Raw genomic sequence first — 12,854 nt, 5'->3', positions numbered from 1 at the left:
GACTCAAATTCTGTATTGAGCACGATGTTCATTGTCTATAGGGTGAAAGAGTAATGCTGTGTTTAATTTCAGCCTGCTTCATACAATTTAAGAAACTGTAAGTGAACTTTACCCAGATTGGATCTTGATCGAGTCACCAGGGCTCCATTGGAAAGTACTGCTAGAGTCCCTGGTGTCCTAATAAGCCCTGGAGATGATGATTTATTTCTCTGCTACTTTTCAGGTTTCCTACAGGGTTAGGGTTAGGGTTGGATGTGGCACTTGGTGCCATGGTCTAGCCTTGGGCACTGTGGTAAAGGGTTGGACTTGATGATCTGTGAGGTCTCTTCCAACCTTGGTGATACTGTGATACAAAACTCAGAAAAAAACCTTTTAGCTACTTCATACTGCCTCTAACATGGCAAATGAATGGGTTGCACTGGGAGCTCAAAAAGGGAGGAAAAACTTCAGCCGTATTTGCCAATTGCATGATCATGTTGGACATAGCAGAACCTGGAATAGTTGAGAGAAAGATAAAATCACTAAGCTGAACGGCTTCCATGTGAAAAATGGTTGATTAGGCTGATACTCTTCAGCCTGAAGAAAAGGAGATGTTGGTGAGGTAGGAGTTCTGCAAGGCAACAGCACAAGTCAGAAAGTGGGCAGAGATTGATCTGTGGCAGTACATCAGTTAAGATCATTAAATGACCTAGAAGAAGCCAAGCTCAAAACAAACAAGAGGAGATACTCTCCATGCCACTGGTGGTGGACACAAGGAATTTACTGCCAAAGGTGGCTGTGAAGGCTAAAAGCTTGCTAAGTTTCAAAGGATGACCAGACAAGTTTGTGTAAAGAAATGCATGAAGGATTACTAAGTACTTCAAAACCGCATGGCTTAGGAAATACCTTGATCTGAAAGTAGCTGGAGGCTAGCAGAAATGTGAGGGAAACAGCATAAGTGGTTACCTTGCTTCTACTGTTTTCTGGTTGTCTGACCACTATAGAAGGCTTGATGCTGGGCTAGATGGACCAGGATGGCCGTTCTGCTTCCACTCAGTGTGGTAACTGTGCTGTGCAGGCTGCTGCAGCAGGTGCATGTGTGCCATTGCTCCAAAGGTGCTGTGAGCTCCAATTTTCCTCTGGTCTCGACTATGGAACTTGGTCTCCTGTTGCCCTTGAACCCAGACCTTCAGATCTTCTGTGAAATGTGCCTGGATGATGTTTTGTGCTGAAATACCAGCTTAGTATGAATGTAGATAGTAGACTGTGGAGCACTGAAAATCATCCCTGTTTACTGTAATAACTGATTTTCCTTTGAGGCCTCTTTTTCAATGCTTTACAAGACTAACTTGCTATAGCTCTGAAAGGATTGAGGAGTTGTTAAGTCTTATTGTAAGAGAGAAGAAATTATATTGAGCAACTCCTACACACTCCTCCCATGATATCAGATTGTTGATATTCCCTGCGTAGAACTGTAGGGAATAAACAAATGCATTCATTAACATTTACCCAGTAAGGTGAACTGAGGACAGAATATCAGTCCACATATCCAGGCTTATCTCTGAATTTCCTGGATTTTATGGGTTTAAGTCTAACTCTGAACAGGTCTTAAGGGCATTTTCTTGGTGGATTAGAAGGGTCTGTGTTTGGACAGTTCCATCTATAGTACCTATGGGATTGTGCAAAGCCCTAGTTTTACTATTTGTATCTGTTTTAAAATCCTGCTATTCATTTGCTTGAGTCAAACAGCTTACAAACTGGAATTAGAGGTGGGTGCATAGCATGAGGAGAGTAGACATCTGGAAAGAGCTTGAAAGACTCATCCAAAGTTTCACAGACAATGTTGGAAAACAAACAAAAAATCCTCTGACAATGTGGTCTGCAGATGCATCTTTATATTCTTCCCCCTGTTATTTTAATGGGGAGAGTTCATCTCTAACAGAAAGACATTCAGCACAATAACAGCAGGAAAATGACTCAATAGGAGTAATTTCCCAGGGTATCTTTCACTCTGGGTTGGAGCACGACTTGTGTCAAGAGACTCTGTTCCTCATGTGATGGTTGCAGTGTTGGAAATGCCATCACCTTCACTGGTGTCTCTTCTGCTGAAACAGCACTAGACAAAGCCAGAATTTGCTAGAGGTATTTCTGCAGTAGCAGTTGCTGGTGTGGGGCTCTGCTACAGACTTGTGCAATTTGCTACAGAAAGTATCGCGTGGCTCAGGCAGCCAATCCCAGCTCCAAAGATGGTGTGCATGGTGCGTGCTCGTGCCAAGCCATCTGTAAGATTTGTCAGATAAATGTGACTAGCAAAGTGGCACTCATGAGCAGATGAAGGGAAATTCCCTGGGGGATCCTTTATTCACTCGTCATTAGCAGGAGAGGCAGTGGGAAAATTCATTGTTTAGCTGCTCAAAACGCCAGTGAACATTTGATGCCAAAGAATCTTTAAGTGGGGGTGGGATGTTGAATGCATCTTGAGAAGCCCAGGCTGTGTGCTGGAGGCAGAGCATCGCATTTTGCACGTCAGGCTTACCTTGGTGAAGAAAGAATAAGGATACCTGAGTTTGTTGGTGTTGTGTTTTGCCTCAAAAGCAGGGCTGGGATACCCTTATTCAAAGTGAGCTGAGGCATGGAGCAGCCTGGATGTTCATTACTTTTGTTTACTTGTGTGTATCCCTGAACGTAAATGGAGAGAATAAGCCTGCTTGTGGGATCTTTGGTGGCATCTTTGTAGTAAGGACTGTGTCTTACTTGTTCTAGTCACAAGGATGACTTAGTTTCCTCCACAAGTGGTCACATCTTGCTGAGCTCTGCTTTTGTTTTTGTTTGTTTGGTTTGTTTGTTTTGTGGTGAGTTAAAGTGGGCTCATGAGAAACACATCACCAGTCTCACATGTTTTCTGTAGAGCTGCTTTGGTGCAACTCCTTATGCTCCACCAAAGGGAGGTTTGTAGTCTTGGAAGTGAGTAATTTAAACTCTTATGACTGCCTTCCCCAGGCAAGACGCTTTAGGCCAATCCCTTGATTGTCATTATTATTATTTATGGTGGCTTTATGGCATTTCAGTGTGTGTGCTGCCAAGGACACAAACTGTGGCACAGAGTATTCTATCAGTTCTAATTCAAATTCCTCTTATACTTGTGTTTAAACAGGAACTTTGAAACTGATGGGAACGTCATCCTCTTGAAAGGTGCATCATTTGAGTTGGTTGGGCTCTTTTCACAGAATCATGGAATTGTTTTGTTTGGAAAAGACCTTTGGGATCATCAAGTCCAATCATTATGTAACTCTACCAGCTTTGGTTTTAAAGCATGTTCCTTAGCACCACATCTATGCATCTTTATCTTTTCCTCCCAGGAAGGGTTGGGTAAAGAGATGAAGCTGGCATTTGGGGAATAGGAGAAAGGGGCTTGCAGAATTCGTGGTTCCCCAAACTCTGTTATGGGCTGGAAAGCAATAGAGGTCTTCTCTCCAAGGAGGTTGACTTAGTGCAGAGCTGGTGAAGGGGCTATAGGGATAGAGGGTTTCTTCTACTGAATCCCAGAAAACCATTCACCCAAGGGGTCTGCTGGTGTAGGGCACTGTGAAAGATTCAGATATTATCTTCCACCACTCCTTCATGTAAGTCAAGAAGGAAACCAACCAGTTCAAAAAATCATTCTCCTGTATAAAGGGTTCCAAATCCATGTTCAGCAATGTCAGGATGGGGGCAGACTTTAAAATATGAAGTCTCTCTGCAGGTTCATTGATCTTGAGGAAGACATGAGGCAGTATCTGATTTCAAATGGTAGTATGTGAAATTTAAGACTGTATCAGTGGATCTTTGTCAACGAATAGGTTGTTTGCCAGATGCAGCAGGTTTTGTCAGTAGAAAGATACTTGTGAATTTGGAGTGAATGCACTGGATAGGCAGCAGAACTGGGACATTCCAGCAACAGCTCCAGACTTTGCTTCAGCTTTTGTGTAAATGGATGAACTGAACGTCTGTTGACTTGCTTACATGAGATCAGTGGGCTTTTTTGTACAGGAAAAAGTCACATCAGGAGAGACTTTTGATGTTTTAATGTGTCCTGGCACATGGATGGATCCATCCAGTGCAGAAGAATAACCTGGTACACTTGGTCTGCATTTGTACTTTGCTGGAGATTTGCTGTGTAACCTTAAGCAAATCTATTAATCTCCCAGTACCTCAATTCCCTAAATGCAAAATGGAGATAATAAAACATAACTCCCTTAGCAGGGTAAACACATTGAAAAATGCACTTAAAAGCAGTTGGGTACTAGATTAATGGAGACCTATATCTTGTGGGGAAGATTTGTTATATTATAAATAATATGTCTTCACAATTATTCCATTTAGTCTGCCTTGAAGCCTTCAAAGACATACCACTCAAATGTTTACTGCCAACGTATTTCCCCCCTTTTATTGGCCAACAACATGTTTAGACCAGACTTTGCTGTGGCAAAGTACTTCAGCACACTGCACATGGCAAATGGCTCTCTTGCTGTAAAAGTAGATTAAAGAAAATCTTTAGTATTTTAAAAAGAGAATACCCCAAATAATGCTGTACTCAGCAAAAGCCTGAGCACCTAGAGTAGCTGTCTCTGAGCAGATTATCCTTGCAAAACGTGTGGTAGATGTCTGCCTAGAGCTTTCAATCGAGAATGAAGGAGATGTGGTGGATAGCAAGAACGCTCTTTTAAAGGACTAGTAGGCCAGCTAAAGAACTTGGGTATATCTGGTCAGACCACACCTTGAGTACTGTGTCCAATTCTGGGCCCCTCATTTCAAGAAGGATGTTGAGGTGCTGGAACATGTCCAGAGAAGGGCAACAAAGCTGGTGAGGGGCCTGGAACACAAATCCTATGAGGAGAGGTTGAGGGAGCTGGGGTTGTTTAGCCTGGAGAAGAGGAGGCTCAGGGGTGATCTTATTACTGTCTACAACTACCTGAAGGGGCATTGTAGCCAGGTGGGGGGTGGCCTCTTCTCCCAGGTAACCAGCAATAGAACAAGGGGACACAGTCTCAAGCTGTGCTGGGGTAGGTCTAGGCTGGATGTTAGGAGGAAGTTCTTCCCAGAGAGAGTGATTTCCCATTGGAATGGGCTGCCCAGGTAGGTGGTGGAGGCACTGTCCCTGGGGGTCTTCAAGAAAAGCCTGGATGAGGCACTTAGTGCCATGGTCTAGTTGATTGGATAGGGCTGGGGGATAGGTTGGACTGGATGATCTTGGAGGTCTCTTCCAACCTGGTTGATTCTATGATCTCAAGTCAGCTAAGCAATGGTGGTGCCAGGATGTCCTGAACAAAAAGGGCAGTGTTGCAAACCATGGTTGAATTACCTAGGGTACAAAGTGGGGGTCTGGGGGACTCCAGCTACAATGTTAGTGCACAGGAGCTATTCATGCCGTTAGACCACCCACTGTTTTAGCAGTGTTGCTTAGCTTCCCTGGACTCTGTAATTGCTCTTGTCACATTAAGGAAAATATTTCTGTGTTATCCTCAATAAACTCGGAGTACTGAGTCTAATTCAAGGGGAGAAAAAGGCTACATGGAGACTAAAACCGAGGGTGTGCTTCTTATTGAACTGGTGCTTATTTTGTGCTAGTTTTGCCTCTGCTGCGGTAAGTCCTTCTCAATGTTGATGTAGTGGGTTAGGAAGCAGGCCCGTGTGTGTTTGTGAAACATCTTTTCTTGTTTGAGAGGTATACATGAAGGTGTTTTCAGGAAAGCAGCAGCCTGGAATTGTCATTTGCTTCAGTTTAGATAAGAATTGTTATAATTTTTTATTTTCTCGTTCAGTGAAAAGCCAGGGTGGTGTGAAGGAAAGGGAAAGCTTTGTCTCTCTGACAAAGGCATTGAATAGAGAATTGCATTTGCTCAGGTGCTGTCTTTCCTCAAGAACTGATGATGGCAGAGATGTGCTGTCACACCCTCTGCTGCAGGCTGCTGGAGTTGGGGAGCTAAACTTGCTACTGTGAGAGACCTTTCATGTTCCAGCTTCCAGGATTAGGAGGGAGGGGGAAATGTAATGAAACTGTGGTAACTCTAGTGGCAGAGATAATCCCAGATCTGTTTACACTGTACAGCTCGGGAGGTCTCACACAGCCACCTAAGAAAGGTTGAGTACCAGGAGGGTTTGCTTTTAACCTCTCTTGCAGCACAGGAACTACTGAATTGCAAATCTTCTTAGTCTCTACTTTGACTGCAAATTAATGCTTTTGAGTGAAAAGCACCATGGAAGAACTGCAGTAGCACAAATATATAAACCCCTGTGAGAACACTGAGACAAAGATTAGCTGGGAGGAGAAGTGGCCTTGTACACAGGGCTTCCACATTGAGCGTTAGCACCTGACAGGTCTCCTGATCTGATGTGAACAGAAACCACGACAATATTTATCTTGATCTCTGGCAAACATCTGTACATTGGGTAAGAATGAAAAGTTGATCTCATGCTTGGGAGGAGTTTGGGAAGAGTGAGTATGTGCTACTTGGCTGTACTCCAAGTAGTGCTGGCCAGTCACTCCAGTAGGTGATGCTGGGCATGGTGGGAGTGCTCCTGAGCTCTTGCAGTCTGTGTCTGCAGCAAGCACAGCTCTAAGCCTTTCAGCAACCTAATCTGTGGTCTGCATGGGCTGTGTTACAGCCCTGTAAGAGGACTGAGGTTTGGTGTTGTCTGACCCTTGAACGAGATGCTATCACTTAGAAGGTAGCATTAACTTGTGGGTACCTCATGCACTGCTGGGATGGCACTTCTGGTTATAGACTTTATCCCACTGCAAAACCAAAACAGACAAACAATTGTTATCTAATAAAGAAAAGAGGAATATTTGCATCATTTCTACAGTCTCTTGTGAAGCAGGCCATGAAAAGAGACTAGGTAGGAGCAGATAAGTTAGCCCTGGGGATCTATCTCTCAGTGGTGGTAAATTTGAGGTGAATTTTCTTCTGCATTGTGTGACTTCTTATGCTACTATTGTATACCCTAGTGAAGGCACTTATAAAAAATACAGAGGAAAAATATCCTGCCGCATCTTGGTGCCAAAATCTCTGTTTTACTGGAAAATATTACAAATTACATCTTCCTTTTGATATTGTCTACGCTTTCCGTTTTGGATTGGATTATCTCTACTAGTAGAGTCTCATGCTTTCTTGAGTCAAATGGCTTACAAATGTGTGTTGGCTTTGACTATGTTTGTGACACAATTTTATAATGCAGGGTCACTTATTCATCTCTGTTGCAAACATCCATTACCTATTCTATCAGACAACAAAGAAAAAACTGGTAGCACCAATCTACTATGTGTCACTGTGTGTATGTATAGCACCTAGCACAGTTGGGAGTATATATTATCGACACTGCTATGGTGTGAAGGGACCTTATTGCTCGAGGCACTACACAGGCAGACAACAAAATATGGTGCCTTGCAAAAGAGCTTATGAACAAAATGTAGTTAATGATCAATTGATCTTTGCAGCAGAATCCTCTAGGGGACAGGGGATCAAAGCTGCATATATAAAATAATGACATGTATTTATCTTACTGACATTATAAGCAGGTCCTTGTTGCATTTGTGAAGAGGTTTGGGAAGGCTGTATTTCAGATTATTTGGGAAGAATCTCTAAGTACTACTTTATGAACAATAGCTAGACTGTCACTTGATCATTCTAGATCCTAAAGGCCAATGGACCATACAAGTAGGATGACTTGTAAGAGAAATGGCAAGGATTGCTTCAAGAGATGGCCAAAAGGGTGTATTTACCCATGCTGAGCTTCCTTACCCATAAAGACAAGCCAATTGAGGCTTAGACTTTTACCTGGTGCAGAAGGTAGGCTGCTGAGCACATTAACCTGCTAGATCTGGGTGTACGTATTGAGCCAGCACTCTACAGCAAGGAGGGGCATCAAAGCCCTTCTTCCTAGAAACTGGGCTGGGGAGAGTCAGAGTAGGAAGAAGGGAATAAAATGATGCAGTGGGAGTTTTTAAAGAGGACCATTGTCATGAAGACTGCTTCCAGAAGAGAAATATGTATCTGCTATTGTGCATATGTTGACTGCTTAAGACTGAGGATGGGTAGACTGAGGTTTGTTTCCTTAGGAAGGGTGCTCCAAGGCTCAAACTTATACCTTTCAGACCGGCAGAGTGAAGGAGTGGGGGTGCAAGATGATGAAAGCATTCTGCACCTTAGTTTTTTCTGGGGACACCTCCCCCCCCGCCTCTGCATCGGTGCAGTGGCATGGAAGGAAATGTGTGGAGGCAAAGTTGAAGGAGTGTCAAAAGCCCACAGAAAAGATGTGAAACAGTGAGAAGTAAGGTTCACATGGCTTGGAGAAGCAAAGCTGCTCATAAATGGAATAGCAATACTTTTTTTGTAACTGTAAAATCCCAGTTACAATCATGTGGGCAGGCCTCTGAAGAACACACAGGGGAGGTGGCCAGCACCTAAGCAAAGGAGTGTCCTGGGAGTGTGACCAGGGCAAAGAGCTTGAGTTAAAGCAGGATGTACAGCTTCAGACTAGATTAAAAGAAATATTTGGTGTTTTGACTTATGTTTTGGTGCTTTTTTTTTTTTTTTTTTTTGCTCCCCCAGACTTTAAACACAACTTTTGTAGGAAGTGTATTTTGTAATATGCTGGGTAACAATAGGAACTTTTGGTGATGATTCTAACGATTTGTTTCATGGCAGAATTTGAGGCAGTGTTGCAAATCCTCAACCTGCCTTTCCTATTTCAGCATGAATACGTGAATTTCTTTGTATGAGTAGGACAAAGCATAACACTTAAATAGACACAGAAAGCAGGGAATGGAGATCAAAAATGCAGATGAAATAAATTCAATTTTGTGGTATAATTTTTTTATACCATGAAATTGAATTTATTTAATCTGCATTTTCAAGAGAGATGTTGAGGTGCTGGAACGTGCCCAGAGGAGGGCAGCAAGACTGGTGAAGGGCCTGGAACACAAATACTATGAGGAGAGGCTGAGGTAGGTGAGGTTATTTAGCCTGGAGAAGGGAAGGCTCAGGGGTGACCTTACTACTGTCTACAACTACCTGAAGGGAGGTTGTAGCCAGGTGGGGGTTGGTCTCTTCTCCCAGGCAACCAGCAACAGAACAAGGGGACACAGTCTCAAGTTGTGCCAGGGGAGGTATAGGCTGGATGTTAGGAAGAAGTTCTTGACAGAGAGAGTGATTGGCATTGGAATGGGCTGGCCAGGGAGGTGGTGGAGGCACCGTCCCTGGAGGTCTTCAAGAAAAGACTGGCTGAGGCACTTGGTGCCATGGTCTAGTTGACTGGATAGGGCTGGGTGCTAGGTTGGACTGGATGATCTTGGAGGTCTCCTCCAACCTGCTTGATTCTATGATTCAATATGAATCAAATGGATTTACATGTGAAATCTACAAATGCAGTCTGCTGTGGTGTAAATCAGGTTAATTTCAAGTTCTCAGGTTTGAATCACGCCTGAAAATGCTTAGCCTAAATAGAAATATGCATCTGTACAAAGCCTCTTGCCAGAGTTCAAAACTTCATTTTTAAGTTAAACTAATGCAGCTTCTAGCTATAAACAAAAGATTGAAAGTGGAAACTGAACTCAGACTTCTGGACTTCCAGTAGAACATATGTATCAAAAACTCACCACTTGGAGTATAAAAATCCATGCAGCAGTGGCAGAGGCAGAGAACAATGGCATAGGATGCTGTTCATCTTTTTTTCTTCATCGTGCTGTATGCTGCTGTAAGAGCTACAGACAAGATGGAGCTGAGAGAAGACTCTCTCTAGCCCTTGGAGTGTAGAAGGTTAGTGGTGAAGTATATATGTTGCAGCACTTTGGTAAACTGGGCTTTCCATACCTGTTGGTCTGTTTCCATACTTGTTGGTCTGTAAATGGACAAGCCTCCTTGTCATTCTTTCCTTTTCCTCATGGTATGGAAAACCATGACTAGAAATATCACCTGCATCTGTGTGGTGTGTTTGGTTTTGGTTCTTTTTTTCTCTCCCCTAAGGGCTGTGGGAGATTCAGATCTTTTTGCCGCAGAGTTGAGAGATGATAGTTCTCTGCAGGGTCATCAGAGCTGCTGAGGTGCCAGACTTTGGCTCCTCCCTTGGTTCCCATGAGTGCAGGTGCCCATTCTTCTTGCTTTCGGGGATGCTCTATTTGCACGGCCTTAATCAGCAGCACCTTATGGTTTTGGCCAGTGCAGTTTTAGATGGTGACATAGTGTATTTGCTGTTAATGTGGAGTTGGCCCATGCCTGATTGAACAATGTAGTAATAGAAGATATGGAAATCAAAACTGGTTTGGCTTGCTGGCCAGCATAGACAGGAATAAAAAAAGAAAAGCTGAATGGTTCCAGCAGGTAATTCTCAGTATTTGGTGGGTGCTTAATTAAACTTCCACATGTCAAATGACAGAGAGAGTGAGACTTTTCCTGTTAGCATTTCATGCATTTTGTGAGTTACAATTATGACTTGGAAACATTAATTCTCATACAAGATGTTCTTCTTTGACATTCTGGGTTTTATGAATATTAAAATCTTTATCATCTGGTCAACAACTCCTGGTGTTCAAAGCTGATATTTTTGTATTGTTCTGTGGATGGGGATTACAGAGAGGCTCCAGGATTGTGAAACAGTACAGAGCAAGAGCAAATACAAAATAGTCTACTGCTATAATCGATGTTGCTCAGAATTTTAGGAGAAATAAAAGGACTGAGATAGCCACTTGCACAGGTCTGACCCTGTTGAAAAGCCTCCCAGAAAGAATATGTATCTTGCTCTTTCTTGCTATGTAGGCAGGCTGCTTTCAGTATCTATCTTGGTGAAAGATTTCACTTGATGACAGAATTATTATTAAATCATGTGTTTGGTTGCTGGGAGTTACCCCAGACTTGAAATTCAATAGATAATAGGCTTTATGTCACTGATAAAGTATCTAAATCTGCATATGTTATATCTGAAATAAATGGAATGAGTGAAGGGAATCTCTAGTAAAAAAAATTTAAAGACCTTTCTTGCTATACTTTTGGAAACAAGTGAAAACTGAAACATTTCCCAGTGCTTGGCTGAGTGCAGTGACATTATACTAGTGAGAGGGTTTAACTGCAGAAAACAGAGTCCAATTTCTCTATTTCTGCTGGTGTAAAGAACTTCTTGGATCTTAAACATGGTTCCAGGCAGTACCTATGTGATACTCCAGTGATCCTGAACTGAAAAATGTTTGAGACACAAATCTGGAATAGATAATACAGTCTCACTTTCACATTTTTTCCTACCCATTTTTCTATTTCAAAGGTACCTAATAATGCAATGTGGTTGGAATAGTAAGGTCACTCTCCCTTCTACCTAAGAATGATGCAAGGATATTCATCAATTTAGTTGTAGCAGAGGGCAGCTATCTTCCCTAATACTCATTTCATGACATAAGTAATTTTTCTGAGTGTTTTTCAGGGAGGATTAAGAAGTCTACTGTTAAAGAGCAAGGAAGATATGGATATTTTGATTTTGTCTTTCCTACTGTTACTCCCACCCAAGATAGAACGTTAGCAGCAAATTTATCTCTGTTATGTCTTCTGTCCAAGTCAGCCTGGGACTCTAATTCAGACTATTCAGGATTTGATAATTCCCATTTAAGTCAAAGCTCCAGTTAGCTTCTGTCTGTAGTACTTGTCAAGGTGTAAAATACACAGCCTCTATGGAAGCGCTGCTGAATTGGCAAGTAATTCACAGTACAGGTCTTCAGCTACGATTGCAACTCAAACTGATAACATGAAAAATCACTATGGTGTACCATGAGCCATCATTATCTTTCAAACCCCAAGAATCTTATAAGCAGGTTCTCTTGTTAGAGGCAGAGGGGAGAAGGCTCTGCACAATCTAAATCTGTTGCAGAATTCAGAGGAAATCTCAGGGCAAATTGCTAGATATATTATTTTTCCAGGCATTGCTATAATGGATTTTGTCTCAGAATAGAAAATGAAGGTCATACTGAGAAAAAGAAAATGTTTGTTTCTTTTATGTGGCCAAAAGTGGAAGCCTTCCAAATGTGCAAAAATACAGTAATAAATCTGCAGCCACCTAGAATTATGTGGTGTTACAAGTGAAGACAGCTCCAAATTTTTTTGTTCCTACAGCAGGAGCAAAACTTGATTTTCCCACCTCAAATCCACCCCTGTTTGAGCTCATCTGCATGGGCCTTTCATACCAGTGCCCTGAGGTAGAGCCAAACTACCAGAGGTCCTGCCTTTCAGGGCATCACTTACTGCAGCAGATATTTTTGGTATAGTTACACCACAATTTTTACAAATGAGCATTTCCTGTGGTGCAATTAACATTGGGACATTCGGAGGTCCCTCAAGGCTTGGTGGCACCTCGTGAGCTCTGGAATACCTAGCCGTGGCAGGCAGCCACGTGCTGTGACTTCAGGAGGGCAATTCATGTTCAAATTGGTCTGGTTCCCCCCCTCCATTGCTTTCCAGAAACTATTCAGGTGCTTCATCTGTCTTATGGTTGAAGCAGCAGCTGCTTTCCTTAGTGAGGTCCCCCTCCTTAGTGCTCAAGCCTGGGAGGGCACCTTTGCCCTCTGGCAGCCTCTCCTTTGCATTTCTCTCCCGCATGCTTAATACTGTCAATTCATTGCATTTTTTTCTCCCTTCCCTCTCGCTTGGGGATTTTCTGCCCATTTTCTCTGTGTTGCCAAGTGGTTCTGTGTTGTAGCTCGTTAACTGCCAGTGTGTTGGTGTTGCATATGGTGGTAAAGTGTAGCTGGCAATGTAGTATCACCTCCGCAAAAGAAAAAGATGTGAAATCCCACTGAATTCAGCCCTGAAGCTGCTCCTGCCGGGAATGTCTGGGGCAGGGACCCTAAGGGGTACTAT

General features: G+C 42.8%; 1 protein-coding gene across 4 annotated transcripts in view; it reads left to right on the top strand.

Moving 5' to 3' along the window:
- GLI2 (GLI family zinc finger 2) overlaps nucleotides 1-12,854 on the top strand; it is a 468,774-nt gene that overhangs the window by 4,562 nt on the left and 451,358 nt on the right. Inside the window, exon 1 of one of the 4 annotated variants that reach the window (XR_010305337.1) lies at nucleotides 9,702-9,776. The exons of the other annotated variants lie outside the window; for them this stretch is intronic. The gene's annotated coding sequence lies outside the window, so the exon portion shown is untranslated. Of the gene's footprint in view, nucleotides 1-9,701; nucleotides 9,777-12,854 lie in introns of those variants that run through there. 4 annotated transcript variants of the gene reach the window in all.

Source organism: Pogoniulus pusillus, chromosome 2 (genome assembly GCF_015220805.1).
Source record: "Pogoniulus pusillus isolate bPogPus1 chromosome 2, bPogPus1.pri, whole genome shotgun sequence".
NCBI lineage: Eukaryota > Metazoa > Chordata > Aves > Piciformes > Lybiidae > Pogoniulus > Pogoniulus pusillus.
Note: the sequence above shows the minus strand (reverse complement) of the source record. Positions and strands in the feature narration are given on the sequence as shown.